The following is a 27,522-nucleotide window of genomic DNA, read 5'->3' on the forward strand; positions in this document are numbered from 1 at the left end:
TTACTTATGTTGTTGAATGATCAACTACTACATAGTTAAAGTGCGGTTAAGGATTTGAAAAGCATGGCTTCTTTCTTGAAAAATCAGAGTCACAATTGACCGCAGGGATCGTGTGGTATTGCAGCTCAATTCCATTCACCAGTTGAACTAAGTTGCTATACATGTTTTGAACCCATATTGGATTCTTCATCAGGTTCTTCTAAGTGCTTGATGAAGAATCCAGTACAGATTTGAAACATGTTGAACTTATGATAAGATTTAAAATAAAATGTTTGTCTGTAATCTGGATTGCATTGGTGAAGAGCGTCCTACCAGCGCCCATCTTGTAGGGAGTTGCCCTGAGCCCTTTTCTTAGAGGGGTTACACGACCCAGCCCCAACTCTGAAGAAACAGTCACTTCCTCCCCTTTATTGGTATCTCATAATTCAGATCTGAAAGATCCTCATGATTTTACCAGCACACTTTTGAGTGTAATTTCCCTTTTATGATCAATTTTCTGCCCAGCTTGACTCTTTATTCAGAACATATTTTATATCTGTCTTCACAGCTTTGGCTTTCAGTATATCTGCTCAGCCTTCTGTGTCGGAGAAGAGGAGGATCGTTTGTTTGGTGCCTTTGGAATCATTTTCATTGTCCTCTTGTCGGGAGAATGTGACAAGTTCTGGTACAGTTGCTAAGTACGGTTTTCTTCAGAACATTCTTGTCAATATGGAGAAACATATGGAATATTAGAACAAAATATTCTATTGTTGGGTATTTAAAGACACTTACAGCAGTATCAGATTCTATGATACCACATTGTGTCATGCAGTACTATTGTACTCTATTGCCAAGTATGCCCATTGGCCACACAGGTGGGCTGTAGTGGGCCTATGACCTAAGCAAAGGCTTCTCAACTGTTTTCCACTGTCACCTAACCTGCCAGAACACGAATAAGTCTATCTCTCACCAACTGTTGAAGCCTGTGCCAGTATAAAATTAAAGGGCTTATCCAGTTTAGAAAACACATTTATATACACCAAATGTTATTACTGAGTTAATAGAGGGTGAGAGGGTGCTCTGTTTAGGATCCTGATCTTTTGGCAGAATTTAGACTGGTTTTAAAGAGCGTCTCTCCTTTTGGAGGTCCTGCCCTGCAGCAGGAGAATGCTTTTGTACTCAGCTTATTGTTAGGGGATGCTTCTAACATGTAGGGAGCATGTAAAGCAGCAGAAAAGCCCAAAAGGACTGGCTGGAGACTGGTAATATCAGTGTCAAATTTGTCACACCAAGTATGATTTCCCCACAACAGGGGTGCCCCATTGGTGTCATATCAACTGTATAAGCTCCTGCATTTAGCACGTGAGAGGAGAAAACTATGCAAGTATTGCTCTCTCCATTGTAAGTTATAAAATGTGGAGTGTTTCACAGAGTGTTCTACACCTTTGCACGGACTCTTTCCTGTTTTCCCATGAAAGTGCCAGCACCACAGACAGTACTTCTTCATAAGACTTACAGCTACACAGTGCACCACCATAACTGAATCAGCCACATAGTGGCGCACCATAACCGATCCAGCCACACAGTTCTGCCCGGAGCCAGCCACACAGTGCCTGACCGTGTCTGAGCTAGCTACACAGTCTCCACAGGTGACAAGCCTTCTTTACCATTAGATCTGTGAATCTGTTGAAACAGTCTTCCTCAGGAACTGCTGAAAGCAAAAACAGTTGGGGGCTTCATAACAGGGTTAGATGCATTTCTAGAACAAAATAACATTAATGCATACGTAGAAATGTAGTATCATATCCACTCCCCTTCATTCACCCATCTCCTCCTTGGTTTAACCTGAGGGACATGTTTTTATCCTTACTAAGTGTGTATCAGTGCCCCAACATAACTCAGCCAGTCCCAAAGTGCCCTGACACAACCAAGCAAAAATAAGCAATGCCCCATGAAAAATGTGCCGGCCACACAGTGCCCCCTATTACTGCTAGCAACACAGTGCCCCCTATTACTGCCAGCCACACAGTCACCATTAGAACTTAATTGTCTTCACAGCCACCAGAGGGCGACACAAAAATGCACTGCATGCTTGCTTTAGATAAACTCGGCCATTCACAAAAGTTTGAACAAAGACGTTCATAGTTCACATCTAAAAAAAAATCTATTTTGATGTTTATTTACCTTCTTGTTGCTTCAGTCAGTTTAATGTTTTCATTAGAATTAAGCTATTTATTGTAACCACCTGATCGTCCACGAGCATGAAATCTTCTTCTCTGGTCTCTACATATCTACAGCCATACTAACGCAAATGAAACAGGCAGCGCAGCTATGAGAGGATTGAAGGGGTATTAGAACAAAATCATAGTCTCTGCATCTATTATAATATGTATAAAGGATTTATAAAAGGGTATCCTAATGATAAAGGATATCGCCAATGATAAAGGGAATGTATAAATATTGGTATAAATATTGTATACTATTCCTCCTGCCTTCCTTCCTTTTCCAAGCGTTAACAACCTTCTCTAGTTTCCCTATGTAAATTGTAAAGTTTAAGTAATTCCCAACACAGGGTTAATAATACAAAGGTTTATTCACTAATACACTATATAACTTTAGCTAAAATATATACATATCCGTATAATATCAATGTATCTCAGTGTATACAACAATGGTAACTTCAATACATTAACATTATACTGGTTACATTACAATTTAACCCAATACAATATCTTACCCACCCACCTAATTACACAACAATACACAATCACTCAATCCAGAACACCTCTTGTTTGAATAGTTATTGTGTAATTTTATGTCTGATACTTGTCTTTGTATGTACCCCATAATTGTAAGCGCTGCGGAATCTGTAGGCACTATATAAATAAAATAAATAAGTATATACCAGAACTTCTGATTGATGGGGGCCTAACTTCCATGACCCCTCGGATCCTCAGACTTATCCATGCCTTCTTCCAGTCACTTACTTATACAGAGCTAAAATAACCTGATAAGAAGGGCATACAGTAGATAAGAAAAGCTCTTTATTATGGGAACCTAGATAAGTGAGAAAAATCTAAAGACTTTGTATTTCTGTAAACAAAGTCACAAAGCCTGAACCTTGTATAATGGCATGGGTTATCTGTTAATGGACCAAAGCACGTTCAGATCCTTCATTCATGAAGAAGAGAGGTTAAGGGTCAAAGCATTGAAGGATGCAAATTGCAAATATGAATTGCAAATGAATGGCTCTTTTATCATTTCAAGGATGTCTATTTGCAGATGTGTTGCTCTTTATTTTCTATTGGACACCGAGGTTGCACAAAATAGTATCCTAAAATAATAACCAAAGAAGAAAAGGAGTCACTTATATACATAATACTAGTAGAGTACCTGGCTTTGCCAGGTCTTCCTACCTAAACCTTGTGAGAGAGGAAAAGTAACAATGAAGCTCTTGTCCTTCTATCCATCCTCATATCCTGTCATCCCAACCTTCTATCCCGACCTTATATCCCGACTTCATATTTCATTCTCATCCTCTTATTCTGACCTCATATCACGTCCTTAGGTGAAACTAAGCTGTGATGAAGAGATTGTAGGCCAAAAATAGAAGGGAGCGTGGCTTTGGGGAGGAGGTGTGGCTAGCAAGAGGGGCCGACACATTCACTCTGAGATGCGGAGCTCGTGGAGTAAGGTAAGACTGAACTATAATGAAGAGATTGTGGTTGAAGGACCCGTGATGTGGGTGTACTGGGCGATAATTATGTTTTTGGCCTTGACCCAAAACAAAAAAAAGGCCCAAAAATAGGCTTGTGGGAGTGGCATGGCTTTCAGTAGTGGCGTGACTTGCAAGCCGAACAGACCCATTCACCCAGAGATGCGTAGCTCGTGCAGTAAGGTTGGGTTGAGCTGTCATGAAGAGATTGTGGTTGAAAGACATGATATGGGTGCATTGAGCAAAAAACATTTTTCAAAATTGTGTTTTTGCTGAAACAAAAATGGGCTAAAAAGCTTCTAATAGGGCAACTTTTTATATGTATGATTTTGGCTATATGTAAGAACTTTGGGCGCACATCTTGCAACGGCATATGCCCCTAGCTGCTGAGTTTTAGTAAGGTATTTGATAAGGTTGGTTTCACCTTTGTGTTGTCAATTAGGAGCTTCATTCCATGTCATGACTCACCTCCATGATGTTACCTTGAACATTTAGAAGTTAATTGTTTTGCACTTCAAGGGCTATTTTGAGTCATGTTGGTCCATGGGAGCGATCCCGGGTGGAGCTTTATATCTCCTTAATCAGGCAGTAAAATGCTAAGAGCCCATATGTTCCTCCTCACTTCACAGATTTCAGCACCAACAAGAAGCGTTTGTGGTTTCCTTTATGTTCATTTTATTTGTTTGTTTAACTAAAATTCCCTAATACTTTGAAGGGACTGACAAAGCTATGACGATCGTGATATAGCTGGACTGTATTATAATGTGCTGAGTTTTCACATAGCTAGTTTTCCGCAGCAAGTTGATAAGACACAGTGTGAATTACATCTGCAAAAATCTACACAGAAAGTCTGCTTTCTTAAGCTTCAATGTATCTACCCTGGATGTGTCCTGATCATCTACTTGACCTTCATGACACTTGCTGTATTTGGCTATCTTCAGCAGTTCTCATAGAGAATGAATGGGGAAGACTATGTTCTCCAGCCTCAGGGGAGACTCTATTCTCCCTTCTGGAGATCACAGGGGGTCCCAGCAGTCGGATCCATATCAGAAAGTTGTCCCCGATCATTATAATAAAGAATAACCAGTATTTTACATAATTGTTTTACACGAGATAAGTCTATGCAAGTCTATGGGATTTCCAATACAGGGTGGGCCATTTATATGGATACACCTTAATAAAATGGGAATGGTTGGTGATATTAACTTCCTGTTTGTGGCTCATTGGTATATGTGAGGGGGGAAACTTTTCAAGATGGGTGGTGACCATGGAGGCCATTTTGAATCCAACTTTAGTTTTTTCAATAGGAAGAGGGTCATGTGACACATCAATCGTATAGGGAATTTCACAAGAAAACCAATGATGTGCTTGGTTTTAACCTAACTTTATTCTTTCATGAGTTATTTACAAGTTTCTGACCACTAATAAAATGTGTTCAATGTGCTGCCCATTGTGTTGGATTGTCAATGCAACCCTCTTCTCCCACTCTTCACACACTGATAGCAACACCGCAGGAGAAATGCTAGCACAGGCTTCCAGTATCCGTATACAGTGCTATACACTACTATATACACCGCAGGAGAAATGCTAGCACAGGCTTCCAGTATCCGTATACACTGCTATATACTACTATATACACCGCAGGAGAAATGCTAGCACAGGCTTCCAGTATCCTTAGATTCAGGTGCTGCACATCTCGTATCTTCACAGCATAGACAATTGCCTTCAGATGACCCCAAAGATAAAAGTCTAAGGGGGTCAGATCGGGAGACCTTGGGGGCCGTTCAACTGGCCCACGACGACCAATCCACTTTCCATGAAACAGTTCATCTAGAAATGCTCGGACCTGACACCCATAATGTATGCAAGATGGTGCACCACCACATTATGGGTGTCAGGTTCGAGCATTCCTAGATGAACAGTTTCCTGGAAAGTGGATTGGTCGTCGTGGGCCAGTTGAATGGCCCCCAAGGTCTCCCGATCTGACCCCCTTAGACTTTTATCTTTGGGGGTCATCTGAAGGCAATTGTCTATGCTGTGAAGATACGAGATGTGCAGCACCTAAAACTACGGATACTGGAAGCCTGTGCTAGCATTTCTCCTGCGGTGTATATAGTAGTATATAGCAGTGTATACGGATACTGGAAGCCAGTGCTAGCATTTCTCCTGCAATGTATATAGTAGTATATAGCAGTGTATACGGATACTGAAAGCCTGTGCTAGCATTTCTCCTGCGGTGTTGCTATTGTGTGAAGAGTGGGAGAAGAGGGTTGCATTTACAATCCAACACAATGGGCAGCACATTGAACACATTTTATTAGTGGTCAGAAACTTGTAAATAACTCATGAAAGAATAAAGCTACGTTAAAACCAAACACATCATTGTTTTTCTTGTGAAATTCCCAATAAGATTGATGTGTCACATGACCCTCTTCCTATTAAAAAAACAAAACTTGGATTCAAAATGGCCACCATGGTCACCACCCATCTTGAAAAGTTTCCCCTCTCACATATACTAATGTGCCACAAACAGGAAGTTAATATCACCAACCATTCCCATTTTATTACGGTGTATCCATATAAATGGCCCACCCTGTACGTCTCCTGATATTGTTACTCCCGGGCTGCAGAGATTGCCTGGAACTTTTAACCCCTTAAGGACAATGGACGTACTCCTACGCCCCCGTTTCCGAGTCCTTAAGGACCAAGGACGTAGGAGTACATCCTGTCCATTCCCGGCCCCCCGCCGCTAGCCGGAGAGGAGCCGGTGCCCGATGCCTGCTGAAATCGTTCAGCAGGCATCGTGGCATATCGCCCAGGGGGTTCATGATGACCCCCCATTTCGGCGATGGCTGCAGATCGCTGGACAATTCAGCCCAGCGATCTGCGGCGGATTCCGGGTCAATCGGGTCTCCAGTGACCCGGAATTACTGGCTGATCGGGGCTGTCAGAGAACAACCATATGCACTTCAAAACTGAACTGGTCACTGAAACATAGTGAATTTGAAAATTTTGTGAAAAATTTCAAAATTGCTGCTGAACTTTGAAGCCCTCTGATGTCTTCCAAAAGTAAAAACACGTCAATTTTATGATGCAAACATAAAGTGGACATATTGTATATGTGAAAAAAAAAATATATTTTGAATATCCATTTTCCTTACAAGCAGAGAGCTTCAAAGTTAGAAAAATGCAAAATTTTAATTTTTTTCATAAAATTTGGGGATTTTTCACCAAAAAAGGATGCAAGTTACCAAAAAATTTTACCACTATGTTAAAGTAGAATATGTCACGAAAAAACAATCTCGGAATCAGAATGATAAGTAAAAGCATTCCAGAGTTATTAATGTTTAAATGGTACCTCTCATCAAATAAACTTTTGATATATTTTAGATTAATGAATGTTGAATAACTTTCCAATAGCATGTTAATGAAAAATATGCTCCTTTCTATTGTATTTTTCCCGATCAGTCCTGTCCGCAAGCATTTCTGACTCATGCTGGAGTCCTAAACACTCAGAGCTGCCAGCCTGCTTTGTTCACAGCCAAACAGGCTGTGAACAAAGCAGGCTGGCAGCTCTGAGTGTTCTCCTTTGTGAACAAAGCAGACTGGCAGCTCGTAGTGTTTAGGACTCCAGCATGAGTCTGAAATGCTTGCTGCCAGGACTGGTAGGGAGACCCCTAGTGGTCATTTCTTCAAAGTGGAAAATTAAATAGAAAGAAGCATATTTTTTAATAACATGCAATTGTAAAGTTATTCTGCATACATTAATCTATCATATTTCAAAAGTTTTTTTGATGAGAGGTTCCCTTTAAAGTGACAGTGGTCTGATGTTCAAAAAACGCTCTGGTCCTTAAGGTGTAAAATGGCCTGGTCCTTAAGGGGTTAAACATCTTGCTTCCCAATCAATGCGATTGTAAAGTACGATTTAACTGACCAACGGGCAGGTGCAGAGCATAGTCAGTGTGGACAGGATGTAAGGTTGGGATATGAAGACAAGATATGAATTCGGCATATGAGGATGGGATATGATGATGGAAAATGAGGAAGAGATATGAGGATGAGATATGGATATTGATCAGGACATGATGACAGTTTATGAGGCCGGACTATGAAGATGCGATATAAGGTCAGGATAGGAGGATAGGATATGAGGTCGGGATATGAGGATGGAAGCATCATTGTTGCTTTTCCTCTCCTTAGGTAGGAAGTCCAGGCAATGCCGGGTACTCTGCTAGTAATAAATACAACAATTCCACAAAAAATAGTTTTTGGATTATATTTTTTTAAATGTTGTAATTTTGTAATTTAACATTTTTCAGTACTGACATTGATGGTAAATAGGATTGCCACGATGGCACTAGATGAGGGAAATGAATTCCTTTATATTAAACTAAACTCATTATGAAAAAGGTTAAACCCTTGTTGGCCCCCTGTATCGCTATGGCTACATCTGGATATGTAGGCAAAGGCTATGTTCAGATGATGGATTTTCCAAAAACAAACAAAAAACCTTGTGAATCCACAGCAGAAATCTGAATGTACCTTGTTTGAGGGCTGAGTCTGATATTGAAGCTCAGACCCATTCACTTAAATACTTCAATATCAATCCCAACCCTGGACATATGAGGCACAGTTTTGCAATAAAGCGGATCCATTTTATATATTTTCTGATGCACCTTTTGCTTCTTGTGATAAGACAGCAATGCATAAAGCAGTGCTGCTGGGGCATGGACTCCCTGTGTGGGGTAACGAGCACCCAGCCCAGGGAATCTACTAACAGTGAGCCTAAAGTATTCCTGATGTACTGTTTAGTTGGTGGAGCAGGGACTACTAGGGAAATTAGGAAATTATGCAGGGAACACAGACACCTGTCAAAGACATGTGGCAACCATTGCAAGTGAGTGCTGGTTACATCTGTATACAATAAACAGCTGTTCACCGTCACGTTGGGAATGAATGTGTGCAGCCCTAAGCTTTCCCACAACCACTTTCTACATACCTACATGAACATCTGCCTTAAACGAAGGATCCTCAACTGGACAGCAGTCCCTATTCTGAGTAAGGCGCAGGGCATAGCGATGTCAAAATAATAAAGCAAACATGGTACAGTGGTCAAGGAACATAATACAGAATCTCTGGAATTCAGTGAGCTCTTTAGAGCAACCCATTGATTCACCAATGTTTGTAAAGGGGACTTCGTTGGAATGGGCTGGATTTTATACACTATTGGTAATGGGACTAATTAAAACATCTGGATTTAATAATTATGGGGTGGACGCAATTCTTTTGTTCCTATATGTTTATATCTCACGGCCAGTAGATGACAGTCTACATCCATGGTGACTGCACATTGAAGTCGTAGACACAGGCCACCCTCATAGACACAGGCATATTGCTTTCTATGATGATGGTGCCTTGAAATGTGGACGTGCTTTAATCTATTATGCAATAAAAAGATTTGATTTCCTATACATCCACATTGTACCATCCATGTACCTCCATCTGAGGAAGAATCTAGGGCTCTCCGAATCTATAGATGTTCCTGACACAATGATTTATGGTCTTGCAGTGGCTTGTTGAATGAGATAGTAATTGAGCCACTCCAGTGCTGGGGTTTAATCTTTTTCACCATTCTAAAGGAAGGGGAATAGAATAAAAATGGTAAAACAATTTTCTTTGGGAATCACTCACATTAAAATGGAAATTAGTAAATCACAGGAAATAATTATTGGTTAATGTGAAGACCAGTGTGCAGTATTTTGAGGACGTCAGATACACTGATGACCTCCCGGCAGCATAGGCAAGAGACCTTCAGGCTTGAATATACTGTTTATATGTAATATATTATTCGGGACTTTTTCACCATGATACATAATTTTTTGCACATTTTGCTCCAAGGGAGTAGTTTTGGCACATGAAATGAGGGTCAGAGATTGATGCATAAAAAAATATACATCATGGAGGTTCCAGGAGCTAAATGGGACTGGAGGGCCATGTGCCCTGTCTGCTGGATGCCAGGAAGTGAGGAAATAGCCCCTATGCCTTGCCTTGGGTGAGGAGACACATTGTTATGGCAGTGACCTGAATATTATGAAGTAAAATATACTCTGTTAGACTCTAGTTGACTGTGGAAAGCATTCTGTAACAGTCATTGCAAGGGGTAACTTAAAGAACACATAATATGATTTTATAGTCTTATATGAGGTAATTATAACCCTATCATTGGAAATTCTCTACACATGTTTATGGTGCATCTGTGGCCACCAATTTATGAAGTTCCTGACAGTAAGAGGGAGGGGGCATCAGAATACAAAAAGTGAGGGTCCTGACGGGTTAAATGGTCTTTACTCTGGAACCCAATAGATATTTTTGAGTTCTCCTTGAATAAGAACCATGGTGTTTCCATGATCGAGAGCTTTGACATGAATGGCATTAAACCATCATTGGCTCTCAGACCCCCTGGTTTTGGCACCACATATGTTGGATACTCTCATGCACTAAGTAGCTCAAGAGATATAACTTGAGTGGGAATTATTGTTCCCCCCCAATAAAGTTCCTATCGGTTCTTTATTGAATTCATTTGTCTGCTCCTGAATCATGGTAAAGGATTAATTTTTCTTCATTGCGACTCCAGACATCATGGGCTTGGAATATAGTATTAGTGCCTGGGTCACATGTCTCCCGAATGTACTCTCATGATTGACAGGCTGGAAGCATGTTTATTCTCATTTGCATAATGTGCCTCCCTGGCTGTACGCCTGACACCTGATTGGCTTAAGTGGGGAGGTACAGCGAAATTAAATCATGAAATCATCCGTATGGAAGCAGAATATGTTGTGATGGGATGTGTCACTCAGACGCCACATCTCATACATCCCTCATTATCTGCAGCTCTGTGAATTGGCATTGACTCTGCTCGGTGTTCTACTTCAGATGAGGCTCTTGTTATTGGGAATGGGGTCCAATAGTGCATAGATACATGAAGACAATACACAGTATTCCCGTATTTTCTGTAAAATTGATGTTTGCATATAAATTAAAAGGAAAATCCAGTTTCCCATTGTATTTTGGGTGTCTATCTTTTGGTTCCATCCACTAGTCATGAATGATATCCAGAAGGGCGTGAAACATGTTGACATCAGTCCTCTGTTTCATATACTGGTATTATGTCCTAATGTATTCTAAATTTGGAAGCCGTAGGGCCTTCTGATTTTTTCTGTGTTGCAGCTGGAATTGTTACTACTTTGTGTTGAACCTTTATGTTTTTAGTTTTCTGTAGAACTTAGTCATGGGCTTCTTGGAAGACAACAGGACTAAAAGGTAGTTTTCTAAGGGTTAACACAATGTAAAAATGTATTGAGTCAGGTCAGAACTAAAAAAAATATGTTTGGGAGAGGACAAAATCAGAATAGGGGGCCAGATCATAGTTCACAAAAATATTTACTCAGGTCAACAGGTCCATATTCAAAGTGGAAGACAAGAAACAGTGATTAATCGTAACCAAGGCTGGATATTGTACACATGAGGTCATGGACCTATGGGCCACCATCACCTATCGTCCCTGATAATAATCCTAGAAAAGGTGGTAAGGTGGCCACACATATGTCAAAGAGAGTCCTTGACTGGGTTTTCTCTATAACTTCCCTAGAGTAGATGGTCACATGTATGCACAATTGGCTCTTCTGGGTAGGGTTCCAAATCTTAGAGGTTGGTTGGGGCCTCTACAAAACTTAATCCATGCCGGACTGTAGCTATCACCAACCAATACTGACCTAACTTTTATTGGTGAGATAACCTATGGATACGCCATACATTCAACCCATCAATACATATGTTCACAGGGTCTGAAGCTGTGAGTGTACATTAAGCCTCTTGGTACAAAAGCGCTGTTGTGGTTGTGCTCGGTGGCATTGGTCCAATCTACCTAAATTAGGAGTCATAGTCACATATATTTATATAGACTTTATACATAATCCCACGTGTCCTGAAGACACAGATGATTAACACAACTATCAGACCCAATGTAAACCCTGCAGAACAGAGACGGTATTTATTGGACACTTGGCCAAGAAGCCGCAGAGAAAAACCTTCAAAGTTACAGAAATTCCTGTTCCTTTCTCTCAATTTCTAACTTTTTGGATAATTCCCCTCAGACAGTTTTCTCTTTATGTTATCACAGAGCGGCCTGTTACTCTATGTTATGATTTCCTTGTCACTGAAAGAGCTATTACTACGCAGCGGGCTTATTTATCCAACATGTCCAGGACATGAATGCTGGATAAATGGGAACATGTCGTCTCGCATTTCAGCAATGATTATAGGGGCCAAATGACAGGAAAAATAATATAATATGATAACCACCTGCCCTATACACAGAGCCAGACTATGTGTAAATCATCAATGTACAAGTTATATTCCTGTACATAGGAGCGGTATTATAATAGTTATATTCTTGTATATAGGAGACAGTATTATAGTAGTTATATTCTTGTATATAGGAGACAGTATTGTAGTAGTTATATTCTCATACATAGGAGGAGTATTATAGTAGTTATATTCTTGGATATACTGTAGAAGCAATATTATAGTAAATATTTTCTTGTACATAGAGACAGTATTTTGGTAGTTATATTGTTGTAAATAGGAGCAGTATTATAGTAGTTATATTCTTGTTCATAGGAGGAAAGGGCAAAATATTAGAATTTGTTTTTACATAGGGGAGAAAAAATTTTTGTCCATTTTTCAAGTTTTGTGAACAAGAAGGTTGTTCCATGTTTTCCTCCTCCCCAGAGAGATGTTTAGGATACTCTTATACTTTAACATCTTCATGTTCTGAGGGAAAGACAAAATTTAACAATTTGCATTGAGAGTAATTATAGAACTATAGGGAAACTAAGTGAATAAACTTCAGAGACTCATTGATCTTGATGTTGAAGCTTCTGGCATCAGTAGACATGAATTGCATCACTTAGATTTCCTTTTTTCTGTGTATAGCCTTAAGGGCTGTGATTTAGGTTCTGGAAACCTGGGGGCATGAAAGCATTTTCCGACGGTTGAGTATGCTTTTGACAAGTGGCTGTCTAACTGGTAATAAGTTTCTGGAAACCTATTTCCCTGAAGTCAATAATTCCTATGTATTTTAAATGCCCAAACTCACTCGAGGAAAGTCATCTGAACCCACCAATTTCTACAGGAGACTGCAAGACTCTAAATAATATTTTTGGGTTAAAGAGATATTCCCATCTTACATGTTTATAGCAATTCATGGGGATTTGACAATATCTGAACTGATGACACATACACATTAGCCAAAAATGAACAAAGCCCACTGTTTTTGGCTGCTCGGACCTACCGTCTATTGTTTATAGAGGCTTTCCAAATCTTCCCCAACAGATAATGTCAGGGGAGAAAAAGATTGGACATGTTGGATTTAAACTATCAAAATATTTATACATTTTTTCCGGGAGGATCGGCTTTTGGCCAAATGATGGCCATTAAAGGTGTATGAGCACCACAGTGGCTTTTTCTACTGTCCACATACTCTTGGAAGAGCTTAAACTTTTTTATGTGTGTAACTTATCCAAGAAGATTGCTAGGCCAATTTTTTTGTCTTTTTTGTCTCATTTAATAAAAATGATGGTATATACACAGGACATGACATAAATACCTCATAGGTGCAGGCCATACATTTGGTGACCCCTGTTTGTCAATGTATGACCATCACCGTCTCCACAGAATTCCATACATAGGTAAGTAATATTTGGCTCTTCCAATGGCTCTCATAGACTTAAGTTAAGAGAGCTGCTCGCAGTCAACTTTCCAATAAATTCTGAAGTAAATGTGATGGTTGTACATTGGTGAATAAGAGTCTTAGGACTCCCACTTTCTCTATGAGTAAGGATTCCAGTGTTGGGACCTACACTGATCTTACATTTATGACATATCCTGTGGATGGGAATGCCCCTTGCAACCTTCTTGGGAAACCTCAAAAAAATGCCCACTACCAAATAAGTAAGTCCACAGGTGTAGCCACTGTGGGTGTTACTGTACCTTTTGGAGCTGTCGGGTAGATGATCCTGACTTTAAGGTTTAAATTATTTGTTATCTCCATGGAGTGTGTAAACCAGAGCAGAAAAACACCTCTCTATTGCCATACCAGCTTTGGCAAACGTTGACAACCAAACCTGTAGACCTTACAAGGATTGGTTAAGGACCTAGGGTGCTCCAAAGGTAACATCTTAGATTGGGCATGATTATATCAATCCTCTGATCCTCTGGGAGGTAAAGACAGACACCTTTTGAAAGTGGCTTATTGCCCTCTACCCATGGAAATAAACATGTTTATGGTGGTATTCTAGTGGAGTTCTTTACCAAGTTATCACTTCTTTGTGTCCCACCAGACACTAGGTAGCAAAGATTCAAATGATCCTATTCTTTGTAGTCTTGGCTTATTAAGGCCCCATACACACCAATAAGAAGTCAATAAAACATGCCATTTTTGTCATGTTTTTGACACTATTTAATCATGTGAATGGAAACTCTCCCTTGAAAGATGGTATTGGGGGAGAGAAGCATTGGGCTGGAAGGATTCGGTGAGATAAGCCACCACCAGAGCTGTCTAGCAGCGACTTACCTCCTGTCTCCTTATTTAGAACATCTTGTTTGGCCAAGCTGAGTTTTGACATGTATGGACAAATCGTGAGAGATAGTTGAGTTGTTCATTCAACTGGAAGCTAATAAATAGAGTCGGAGTTGGGTGGAAACTCTTCTTCTAGCCTCCTAGTGGTAGACCACCTTGATGTTCCGCTTCCATAGGAACCAATACTGTAGAGAATTTGTCCTGGTAACACGTTCCCTTTAAAGGGGTACTCCACTGGCCAGCAAACATTTAATTCCGAATGCTGTGTGCACGCTGCAGGAGTCAGCCACGCCCCTCATGCTGTAAGGCCACACCCCCCTCAATGCAAGTCTATGGGAAGGGGCGTGGCGGACTCACAATATCCTGCCTGGAAGCCGGTAATCCACATGCACGGAGTGATCTCTACTCTGTGCAAGATTACTGTCAACCACAGCCCGAAGCTGTGGCCGATATGCCTCTACCATATATCTCTGAGAGATTCGGAGATACACGAACGCTGTATCTCCGTCTCTCCCATAGACATGAATGGAGGAGCTGTGATGTCCATGGCCGCCCAGAAGCCTAGTACAGACGGAGTTCTGAACGTACATGTTCAGAATGCGGGAATGTCGGGCCGGAGATTGCGGGGGGTCCCATCGGTTGGACTTTCCACCATCAGACATCTTAACCCCAATCCTGTGGATAGGGGATAAGATGTTTAGTACCGGAGTACCCCTTTAAGACACTCCAAAAGCTATATTCCAAACCGTGAACAATTGTAAGAAGAAATATTCCCTTTACCTTGTACATTGATTCATGGGCACTGTCTTTTGCTTATCTTTATAGATTCTGACATGGTAACTACTACATTTCCCACCAAGCTTCCCACAGGACCTCTCTGCTGACTATAACAAGAGATTATGATAAATTGTTCTGGGATCTGTAACATTTTATTGGCTTGATAAATTGTCCACATTGTGCGGAGCGCAGCATAATATGGTGAGGCATAAACTGGCAATTGTTCAAATATGCTTGAACTTTGCAAATTATTTCACCAGTAAATATTAGTCAATTTTCTCATCGGACTTCTAAATCATCTTCTGTCTCTTTGGGCTTCTCTGATTCCACCAACTCAGGGCTATAGACCTTTTAGGTGGTTCTCCAACTCAGCCATAGACTTATAGGGGGTTCTCCAACTCAGCCATAGACTTATAGGGGGTTCTCCAACTCAGCCATAGACTTATAGGGGGTTCTCCAACTCAGGGCCATAGACCTTTAGGTGGTTCTCCAATTCAGGGTCATAGACCCATAGTTGTTTCTACAACTCAGGGACATAGACCTATAGATGGTTCTCTAACTCAGGGCCATAGACTCATAGGTGGTTCTCCAAATCAGGGCCATAGACTTTTTGGTGGTACTCCAACTCAAGGTGATAGACCTTTAGGTGGTTCTCCAACTCAGGGTCGAAGACTTATAGGTGGTTCTCCAACTCAGGGCTATCGACTTACAGGTGGTTCTCCAACTCAGGGCCATAGACATATTTAATTATATATATATGAGGGGACCATGTTACATATTTTGCATTGGGGCTTTAATTGACGCTTCGGTTACAGCTTCTATTACCTAACTTACATCTATTCTTGACAGAAGAAGGTGACCTTTACGTTTGTTCGGGCATGCTGGAAGTTTTAGTTTTGCAGCATATACACCTGGAGGTCCACAATTTGGTTACCATTGTTTTAATGTGTATGGGACCACCCAACTCTACCCTGGCATCGATTGAGCACTGCTGTAGACCATAAGGTTTGGTAAGGGCTCCAAAATAGTTACCAGGACTGCATCATGTATGGGCACCAAAATAGTTACCAGGATTGCATCATGTATGGGCACCAAAATAGTTACCAGGACTGCATCATGTATGGGTTGTAGACCCTGGTCTAAAGGCTTCGTCTTTGGGACTATCAGTCCACATACCCAGCACACATAGAGAAATCTAGCACAAATCTGTTCTTGCCCTTTAGGTGGTTTATTGAAATGCTTAAGGCTATGTTCACATGGCAGAAATTTTTAGAAATGTTTGACTGGGAAACATGGGTGGATGTTACGCAAATTTCAATGTTCCGTCGGTACTAGTGTTGGGTCTATAATATTCTGATATATTGATCGCTATATCTATACTCATATGCCTTTGCTAAATGCTCATATGCTATTGCTAAAATATTGCAGAAGAACTTTGTTTTCCTTAATACAAAACATTTCAGCTTGCTCTTTGCCTGTAATTAAGATGAGAACCTTGGGATGGAGCCTGAAGATACAAGAAGTTTGGAGTTGAAGTCTAAACATTGGGCTTTTGTGGAAGGATGGAAAAATCTCAAGATAGAGAAGTGGCAACATAAGTGACCTATGCTACCCCATGCTCAAATGACCAATCAGCATATAAAACGATGGTTTGATGCAATAGTTTTACCCTCCTCTTTTTGTCAATTGTAAAAACTAATGTGATTTTCTAATAAAGATCAGAACTCCTTGGGAGTCAGTGCTGAAAAGGGGATTTATACCAACATTGTCTGGTGTGAATTTTCTTATGTCAACACTCAGCAAAATAGCACAGCGGTAGTCACTCACAGTTTAAGGCCTCAACTTAAGGCATCCTTGACACTACAGGGGTGTGGAAATTAAAAAAAAAACTACTTGTCCAAGGGACTAAAGCGAAACACAATCTACTTGTCCCTCAAGAAAATCCACTTGTCCTGGTAGATAAAATAATTTCAACCAAAATAGTATGATTCACCCCACTAGACCACCAGGGATGGTTATAAGATCCCTTTAGACACTGCTGTCAACTTAGACAGCTGTGATCTAATGCTTTAGTAGCCGGCCACGGTGATCGCAGCATGCCAGGCTATTAGCGGCGGGAGAGCTGTAGCTAGCTCCTTTTATGCCCGAGGCAAGCCCTATAACTCCAATTTTTCCATATACAGGGATGTATGAGGGTAATCTTATGTGCCGTGATCTGTAGTTTTTATCGGAACCATTTATGTTCAGATGTAACTTTTTGATCACCTTATTTTAAAAAAATTCTCATGAGGTAACCAAAATTTAGCAATTCTGGACTATTTTCTTACATTTACACTGTTCACCGTATGGTTTAATTAACATCATATTTTAATAGCCAGGACATTTCCACATGCAACGATACCACTTATGTTTATTTTTGTACTTTATTTTTGTTTAAAGAAAATTGGAAACTTTTATTAGGAAAGGGGCTTATTCACATATATGCACTTTTTACAATATTTTAATCACTATTTTTCAGTCTTTATAGGGACTTATATATGGAGCCTTGTGAGTGGAAAACACTGAACAACGCTGTGTTATTGGGGGGGGGGGGGGGGGGGTCTGCTTCTCCAGTTTATGTGGTGCATTTTATTTAGTCTAATTTATATGTCAGAAAATGCTGAAAGTTGCATTTAGTTACTAGATAACTACAACTCCAAGCATACCCTGATACAGCCTATGGTTGTGTGGGTGTTGAACTGTATAGTAGTACAGTTAAGGTTATTGTGTAACATGCTGGGAGTTGTAGTTTTGGTTCTTGTCAGCTGCAGAGCCATAGGCTGTGTCAAGGAATACTGGGAATTGCAGTTAGTAACTACAACACTCAGCATGCCCTGATGCAGCCTATGGCTCTGCAGCTGACCCGAACCAAAACTACAACTTCCAGCATGTTGCACTTTATAGTTCTACAGTTTAGGTTATGGTGCAACATGCTGGAAGTTGTAGTTTTGGTTCGGGCGTGTTTGAGTGCACCCGTGGGGCTCTTGGTCGGTGGGATTCTTGTGGTGCAGAAGCCACTAAAAATAAATAAAAACATACATGCATACACATATCATACATACACTGGTCACTGCCCCCATATCATAAATTACATACATGCACACATCATACGTACAGACACATCATTCATACATACACACCCACTGCTGCCCCCCCTCCACATCATACATTACATACACACATCACACGTACACGTACATCATACACACATCATATATACACATACATATGCACACATCATACATACACCTGCCACTGCCCACCCCGCAAATCATACATTACATACATACACACATCACACATACACTCACACTATACATATACAACCACCCTTCCCGCCGCCGTCTGCCGCCTGCATGCTCGGACTCCTCACCTGAGCCGGCCATGAGTGGACATCAGAACTGTAGTCCCCGCCCAACAGCGTCGGGGGCGGCGCTCAGCCGCTTGCAGCTAGGCCGCATGAACTCTCTTTTCACATGCAATAAAGACCCGCCGGACGGCACCTCAGAGGCTAAGAGCAGACTTGTGAGTACCTGCGCAGTGTCTGCTCCCAGCAACGATCAAGTAGACAGGCCTGTACCACAGAAACAGGGGGGGGGGGGGGGCTCTGATCAGCGGTCCCCGGCTACTGAAATCAGCTGGGGGCCGCTGCCTTCTCGATACACCCTGAGCGCTGGTGTGAGGTGCAGACTTGCATCCCATGCAAGTCTGCATCCGCTCCTGCGCCTCACAAAAGAAAATGAAGGGGGAAGTCGGTCTTTCCCTGCTTGCCCGATACAGGGCTAAATCTATGAAAAATTCACCTGCCCTTCGCCTGGCACTACATGTCCCGGGTGTTGGAGGATAGGATTTCCACATCCCTGCACTAGGACCACTCGGCTTTAGACGCTGTGATCGGCATTGATCATGCTGGCTAAAGGGTAAATGTTGGGCAGCAGCAGGATTGTAGCCGTCAGTTACTGCTATGAAGCTGCGCTTGAAACAAAGTTACTCAACATTTCAGGGCGGTCATGTATGCCTTGGTGCGTTATGGCCCAGACAGCAAGTGTCCATTTGTGGTGGATTTCTCTATGTGTGCTCTACAAGCTATAACTGCTACTCCACAGCTATCCGTGCTCTACGTTCCGGCAAAGGAGAGAGCTGAGTTGATCTACACTGACTATAAATATAAAAAAATATATATATATATATATATATATATATATATATAATGTTGGTGGAGGACTAACGTTTATGGGGCAACAAACTGGCACAGGCATCTATTGCCTACCGTTAAAAAAACAAGAAGATGTTGAGGAGACAGAACATCAGCAGGTGATTGTCAGGTCCCATCTCCAGACCATCTAAGGCTGGGTTCACATCACCTTTTCTCCCATACGGGAGCGCATACGGCAGGGGGGAGCTAAAACCTCGCACTCCCGTATTCCTTTCTATGCGCTCCCGTATGTAATTCATTTCAATGAGCCGGCCGGAGTGAAACGTTCAGTCTGGTGGGCTCATTTTAGCGCTGTATGCTCTTTTACAACCGGACCTAAAACCGTGGTTGACCACAGTTTTAGGTCCGGGGAGAAAGCGCAAAAATGAGCTGACCGAACCGAATGTTTTACTCCGGCCGGCTCATTGAAATGAATTACATACGGGAGCGCATAGAAAGGAATACGGGAGCGCAAGGTTTTAGCTCCCCCCTGCCGTATGCGCTCCCGTATGGGAGAAAACGTGATGTGAACCAGCCCTAAGAAATTAGTTTCCCCTGTCATCTTCACTCAGGCTCCTGTCATGGCTAATTCAGCTATTAAGTAACATGGTACTGTCTAGGAGAGGAACCTAAATAGCTTCTACTGTCAGTCTGACCAAATGCAGACAGATTATAGTAGTTTTAGTTTTGTACATAGGAGGCAGTATTATAGTAGTTATATTCTTGTACAAAGGAGGCAGTATTATAGTAGTTATATTCTTATATATAGGGGCAATATTATTGTAGCTATATTCTTGTACATAGGAGCAGTATTATAGTAGTTATATTCTTGTATATAGGAGCAGTTTTCTAGTAGTTATATTCTTGTATATAGGAGCAGTATTATAGTAGTTATATTCTTGTATATAGGAGCAGTATTATAGTAGTTATATTCTTGTATATAGGGACAGTATTATAGTAGTTATATTCTTGTATATAGGGGGCAGTATTATAGTAGTTATAGTCTTGTATATAGGAGCAGTATTATAGTAGTTATATTCTTGTATATAGGAGCAGTATTATAGTAGTTATATTCTTGTATATAGGAGGCAGTATTATAGTAGTTATATTCTTGTATATAGGAGCAGTATTATAGTAGTTATATTCTTGTATATAGGAGCAGTATTATAGTAGTTATATTCTTGTATATAGGAGCAGTATTATAGTAGTTATATTCTTGTATATAGGAGCAGTATTATAGTAGTTATATTCTTGTATATAGGAGCAGTATTATAGTAGTTATATTCTTGTATATAGGAGGCAGTATTATAGTAGTTATATTCTTGTATATAGGAGGCAGTATTATACTAGTTATATTCTTGTATATAGGAGGCAGTATTATAGTAGTTATATTCTTGTATATAGGAGCAGTATTATAGTAGTTATATTCTTGTATATAGGGGGAGTATTATAGTAGTTATATTCTTGTATATAGGAGACAGTATTATAGTAGTTATATTCTTGTATATAGGAGCAGCATTATAGTAGTCGGATTTTTGTACATACGGGACAGTATTATAGTTGATATATTGTTGTGTATAGCAGGCAGTATATTATTGCAGTTAATGACTTAATACATGGAAGTAAAAATTTTTGGAGTATTGACTGCCCAATTAATATAATAGTATCAGGTGTTTCCCCTCATATATGACTGTGGGATCATTTGAAGGTTGCTCATGATTTTTGTCATTTTTTAAAAATCCTTTATTTAAGTTTTATATGCCATTACAACAAGTTTCAAACAATTCATTATATGATTTTTGACATAACTTTACACTATAAATATTTCAGCCTCCAGGCCCTCCACCATGAAATATTAATTGTCTAATTCTAGGTTTTGCACGAGAATTCCTTGTTTACGACTATAAAGGTCCAAGATGTGGTGTGTGGAATACATGAAATGTAAAGGCCTTAATACCTTGTTCACATCACAGTGATCCTCTGGGGCTTCTTGTACTAAGTATTTTTAATCTACATAAATATGTTTCTTCTAATTGTGAAATTATCCGTTACCACGACGCTGTGCAAAATTATATGTTGAGGAACTGCACTCGGATCCCACAGCTTTGATATGTCGGTGGAATTGCTTACCTGGTTAAGTTTCTAAGTTTAGGTTTTTAACATGATGCAAATGTGCACCCTACACGATGCAAATGTGAGTGAAGCAGGTACAGGTTCAGGTTTGCCACTTCATGCCAAATCTCCTCTATGTCTCATTGAGGGATGAATGAAAACTTCACAAATAGAAGAAGTGAGCCAGGGTGAGTGACTGATACTAGTGGATTGTTAGAGGGATGTGGGGGTTCTATACTTAGCTACCCAGGACCAAGGGGCCCCCATTTTTATATCTGTTCTACAGGGTGTAGAAATTAGTGTTGACTGTTCTTCTGGGTGTTGAAGATAGTGTTGACTGTTCTACAGGGTGTAAAAGATAAGGTTGACTGTTCTACATTGTGTAGAAGAGAAGGTTGACTGTTCTACATAGTGTAGAAGTTGTGTTAACTGTTCTTCATGGTGTAAAAGATTAGGTTGACTCTTCTACAGGGTTTAGTAGATAGGCTTGACTGTTCTACGGGGTGTAGAAGATAAGGTTGTATTTTTTACAAGGTTTAGAAGATAAGGTTCACGGTTCTACATGGTGTAGAAGATATGGTTCACTGTTCTTCAGGGTGTTGACTGTTCTACAGTGTTTAGAAGATGGGGTTGACTGTTCTATGGGGTGTAGAAGGTGGGTTGGACTGTTCGAAGGGGTGTAGAAGATGGTTGACTGTTCTATGGGGTGTAGAAGATAGGGTTGATTGTTCTACAGGGTGTAGAAGATATCTTCTTCACTTTGTAGAAAAGTCAACGCTATCTTCTACACCCTGTAGAACAGTCCACCTTATCTTCTAGACCCTGTAGAACAGTCCACCTTATCTTCTACACCCTGTAGAACAGTCCATCTTATCTTCTTCACTTTGTAGAAAAGTCAACGCTAAGATGGACTGTTCTACAGGGTGTAGAAGATAAGGGGGACTGTTCTACAGGGTGTAGAAGATAGCGTTCACTGTTCTACAGAGTGAAGAAGATAAGGTGGACTGTTCTACAGGGTGTAGAAGATCGGGATGACTGTTCTACAGGGTGTAGAAGATAAGGTGGACTGTTCTACAGGGTGTAGAAGATATGGTCGACTGTTCTACAGGGTGTAGAAGATACGGTCGACTGTTCTACAGGGTGTAGAAGATCGGGATGACTGTTCTACAGGGTCTAGAAGATAAGGTGGACTGTTCTACAGGGTGTAGAAGATAGCGTTCACTGTTCTACAGAGTAACGAAGATAAGGTGGACTGTTCTACAGGGTGTAGAAGATATGGTCGACTGTTCTACAGGATGTAGAAGATACGGTCGACTGTTCTACAGGGTGTAGAAGATAGGGTTGACTGTTTTACAGGATGTAGAAGATAAAGCTGACTATTTCACGGTTTGTAGAATCATTGGCATAAACTATAGTTTAATTTTAGACCTGCCCACCTCTGCTATATGTATTTTCTATTTTAATACATTATACCTCAAAATAAGACAGTTACCAAAAAATGCCAATAGTATACACGGTACTAATATCACTGTACTGTTACTAAATAAATATCATTTTACTGAAATAACACAATACCCACTATATGGGGGACAAAACAACCAAATCATGAATATATAATACTATTACATAATGACAGAATAATATAGCGTTACCAAATAATACTGTCACACTATACTACCAATAATTCTATTACATATTGACAGAATAATATAGTATTACCAAATGATACTGTCACACTATACTACCAATAATTCTATTACATATTGACAGAATAATATAGTATTACCAAATGATACTTTCACATTATACTACCAAAATTACAATTACATATTGACAGAATAATATAGTATTACCAAATGATACTGTCACATTATGCTACCAATGATACTATTACATAATGACAGAATAATATAGTGTTGCCAAGTAATACTGCCAAAATATACTACCAATAATACTATTACATGATGATAGCATAAACTATTACCAAATAATTCTGCCACACTATACAGTACTACCAATAATTCTATTACATACTGACGGAATAATATAGTGTCGAAGCACCAGAGAAAAATGTAATCCATCAAGGAAATGGCTGATAAAATTATCACTTTATTAGAAACAACACTTAACAGTGTCAATACTGTGAAAATCCCAAAGGCTTTAGGGGTCTGGTGATTTTTTCCAGTATTGACACGGTTTGTTTTCTGGAGTTTCTAATAAAGTGACAATTTTATCTGCCATTTCTTCGCTGGATCACATTTTCCTCTGGATCTTCATCGTATCTTCACCTATGGAAGTGGAATCCGGGCGTTGTGAAGGTGTTTTGCAGCCGACACAAGTGAGCTGGCTTCTCTCCCATTAACTACAATAATATACAGTTACCAAATAATATAAAACACTATACTAAGACCAATATTACTTCCATTATGTGACCACATAAGGGCGGATGATAGCGTATTTACACAGGAGCGTACCTGTGTACCCTGATGAAGCATAACTTCTGAAATACCCGTTGAGGTGCGTTTTTTTGAGGCTGAAAGCTCTGGTGTGACTAATTTACAGTGGCTGTAAATAGGATTCTGTTCCCTTCTTTCTATACTTGCACTTTGTTAGATCTATCGTTGTTCCTAAGAAACACATTGGCCCTCATTTACTGTTGCAAACCCGACATGTTTTGTCGGGTTGTGCGCCAGATTCTGTCGCATTGCGCCAGAAATTCTGTCTGCGCCAGATTGTGCACCAGAATTTGCACCTGGAAAAGGTGGCGTGGTCTCCGAAAAAGGGGCGTGTCCCCGACATTTTCACAAAAAAAACTACATATTTACTAAGGTTTACACATAAAATGTGGTGGATTTGAGCTGCGGAAAACCCTATAGATCAGAGCATGTGTCAAAAAAAGCAAAGTGTAGGGAAAGTGGAAAATGTAAGGAAACCTTAGAGTGTAGTGTTTCTTGGAGTGTAGGTTTCTTTGTGGATTTTAATTCCCTACATTTATTTTCCACCGTATTTACTAAGGTTTCCCTACATTTTCCACTTTTCCCTACATCTTGCTTTTTTTTTTTACACATGCTCTGATCTGTAGGGTTTTTTGTGGAAACTTTAGTAAATATGTTGGCTTTTTGTGAAAATGTCAGGAACACGCCTCTTTTCGGAGACCATGCCCCCTTTTCCCATCTGCCACGCCCCTTTTTCAGATTTTCTTAGCAAAATGAGAGAGTTAGTCAGATTTTTTAAATTCTGGCGCAAAATCCGGCGCAGACAGAATTTCTGGCGCAATGCGACAGAATCTGGCGCACAACCAGACAAAACATGTCGGGTTTGCAATAGTAAATGAGGGCCAAAATTCCAGGGAATTAAAACCCACAAAGAAACCTACACTCCACTCTTAGTAAATGAGGGCCATTATGTATTATCTATGTAGATAGATAATACATGTATGTATTATCTATGTAGATAGATAGTAGAAGTAATCCCAGCAGCCTGCAACCCTGCCCCACTGTTTTTCTGCCGTGTTTTTTCTCCTCCTGTACCATATTATTGTGTATACATTTATTTTTATTGCTTATGTAATAAGAATTTTGTGCAATAAAGATGATTAATCATTACATCTGTACATTTTAGTAAGAGTCTGAAAACTTTCGGAATTGCATTTTAGGTTAGACCTTACCCCAAATATCAAACAGTAACAGTGACTAAATACAGGAACAACCACACAGGCATTAAATAATACTGCCACACAGTGACTGTATAATACCATCATACCATGACTGGATAACACCACCATAATGTTACTAAATATTACCACCATACTGTTACTAAATAATACCACCATACTGTTACTGAATAATACCACCATACTGTTACTAAATAATACCAACATACTGTTACTGAATAATACTACCATACTGTTACTGAATAATACCACCATACTGTTACTAAGTAATACCACCATACTATTGTGGAATAATACCACCATACTGTTACTGAATAATACCACCATACTGTTACTGAATAAAGCCACCATACTGTTACTGAATAATGCCACCATACTGTTACTGAATAATACTACCATACTGTTACTAAGTAATACCACCATACTGTTACTGAATAATACCCCCATACTGTTACTGAATAATACCCCCATACTGTTACTGAATAATGCCACCATACTGTTACTGAATAATACTACCATACTGTTACTGAATAATACCACTATACTGTTACTAAGTAATACCACCGTACTGTTACTGAATAAAACCACCATACTGTTACTGAATAAAGCCACCATACTGTTACTGAATAATGCCACCATACTGTTACTGAATAATACTACCATACTGTTACTAAGTAATACCACCATACTGTTACTGAATAATACCTCCATACTGTTACTGAATAATGCCACCATACTGTTACTGAATAATACTACCATACTGTTACTGAATAATGCCACCATACTGTTACTGAATAATACCACAATACTGTTACTAAGTAATACCACCATACTGTTACTGAATAATACCACCATACTGTTACTGAATAATACCACAATACTGTTACTGAATAAAGCCACCATACTGTTACTGAATAATGCCACCATACTGTTACTGAATAAAGCCACCGTACTGTTACTGAATAATACCACCATACTGTTACTGAATAATACTACCATACTGTTACTGAGTAATACCACAATACTGTTAATAAGTAATACCACCATGCTTTTACTGAATAGTACCACCATACTGTTACTAAGTAATACCACCATACTGTTACTTAATAATACTACCATACTGTTACTGAATAATACTACCATACTGTTACTGAATAATTCCACGATACTGTTACTAAGTAATACCACCATACTGTTACTGAATAATACCACCATACTGTTACTGAATAATACCATCATACTGTTACTGAATAATACCACCATACTGTTATTGAATTATACCACCATGCTGCTACTAAATAATACCACTATAATGTTACTAAATAATACCATCATACTGCTACTGAATATTACCGCTTTACTATTACTTGACACATACTGTTATTGAATAATACCACCATGTTGTTTCTAAACAAAACCACCATACTGTTACTGAATAATACTACCATAATGTTCCTAAATAATACCACCATACTGTTACTAAATTATACCACCATGCTGTGGCTAGATAACATCACAAACCCTACATCTCTACACCAGGCTTTGGACAGTCATCTCATGGAAGGAGTATATGCAACCAATCCCCCCTTCTCTGCCTTATAAGCTATTAAAGCGCTATCTATCAACAAGCTTGCGGTTTCATAGCAACCAACAGCATTACCAATAGACATTTTCTATATATAATCCATACAATGATGTGCCGAGGTTGGCATACATGTAACTTCTCCTTTTGCTCATTCCCTTGGTGACAGTCTTTTTTGGGAAGTGGAGAAATTATTGTGAACTCCTTATGAACTCTCTGTTTCTTCTATTCCTGTAGTCTTGGCAGTATGGCAGAGAGACAAGGGTTTGACTAGTCCAGTGGTGGTGGTGGGTTAAACTAGCAAGCCTGGTGGTGATGGTTGGGTTGTAAAAAATGTTTCCCTATCTATCTGCACGTTCTATCTATTGTTTTCATTGGGCATCGAAGACCCTCAATATGTATGTACCACATGATTGGTTCTATGGATGATCTTAAACTTTGCACTTGACATGCGCAGAATACATTTACAATTCTTTTGGATTCATACCTGGAGCGGTGCACCATTGCATGCTATGTATTTTGGGATGCTGACATACTCTCTTTTAGTATCGAAGTAGTGATGCATTTCTTTTGTTTCCTATCTATCTATCTATCTAGAAGACAAAAAGCAGCTGCAGCTCGGTAGATGCAAAAAAAAAAGGTGGCTTTATTTCATATTCAGTACAGGGAAATGCAACATTTCAGCTGCCCATGCAGCTTCAAGGCTGTTTTTTGCATCTGCTCTGAGTGCTACAGTCGCCTTTTGTCTTCTAGATAGATGAAACTAAGGCCCCTTTCACACTATAAAAATACTTCTGTTATAAACGCCCGT

The 27,522-nt window shown here is 39.9% G+C and overlaps 1 protein-coding gene across 13 annotated transcripts in view; it reads left to right on the plus strand.

The window, feature by feature from the left end:
* OGFOD3 (2-oxoglutarate and iron dependent oxygenase domain containing 3) overlaps positions 1-27,522 on the plus strand; it is a 452,864-nt gene that overhangs the window by 227,543 nt on the left and 197,799 nt on the right. Inside the window, exon 10 of one of the 13 annotated variants that reach the window (XR_008849658.1) lies at positions 548-641. The exons of the other annotated variants lie outside the window; for them this stretch is intronic. The gene's annotated coding sequence lies outside the window, so the exon portion shown is untranslated. Of the gene's footprint in view, positions 1-547; positions 642-27,522 lie in introns of those variants that run through there. 13 annotated transcript variants of the gene reach the window in all.

This window comes from Hyla sarda, chromosome 13 (genome assembly GCF_029499605.1).
Source record: "Hyla sarda isolate aHylSar1 chromosome 13, aHylSar1.hap1, whole genome shotgun sequence".
In the NCBI taxonomy this organism is placed as follows: domain Eukaryota; kingdom Metazoa; phylum Chordata; class Amphibia; order Anura; family Hylidae; genus Hyla; species Hyla sarda.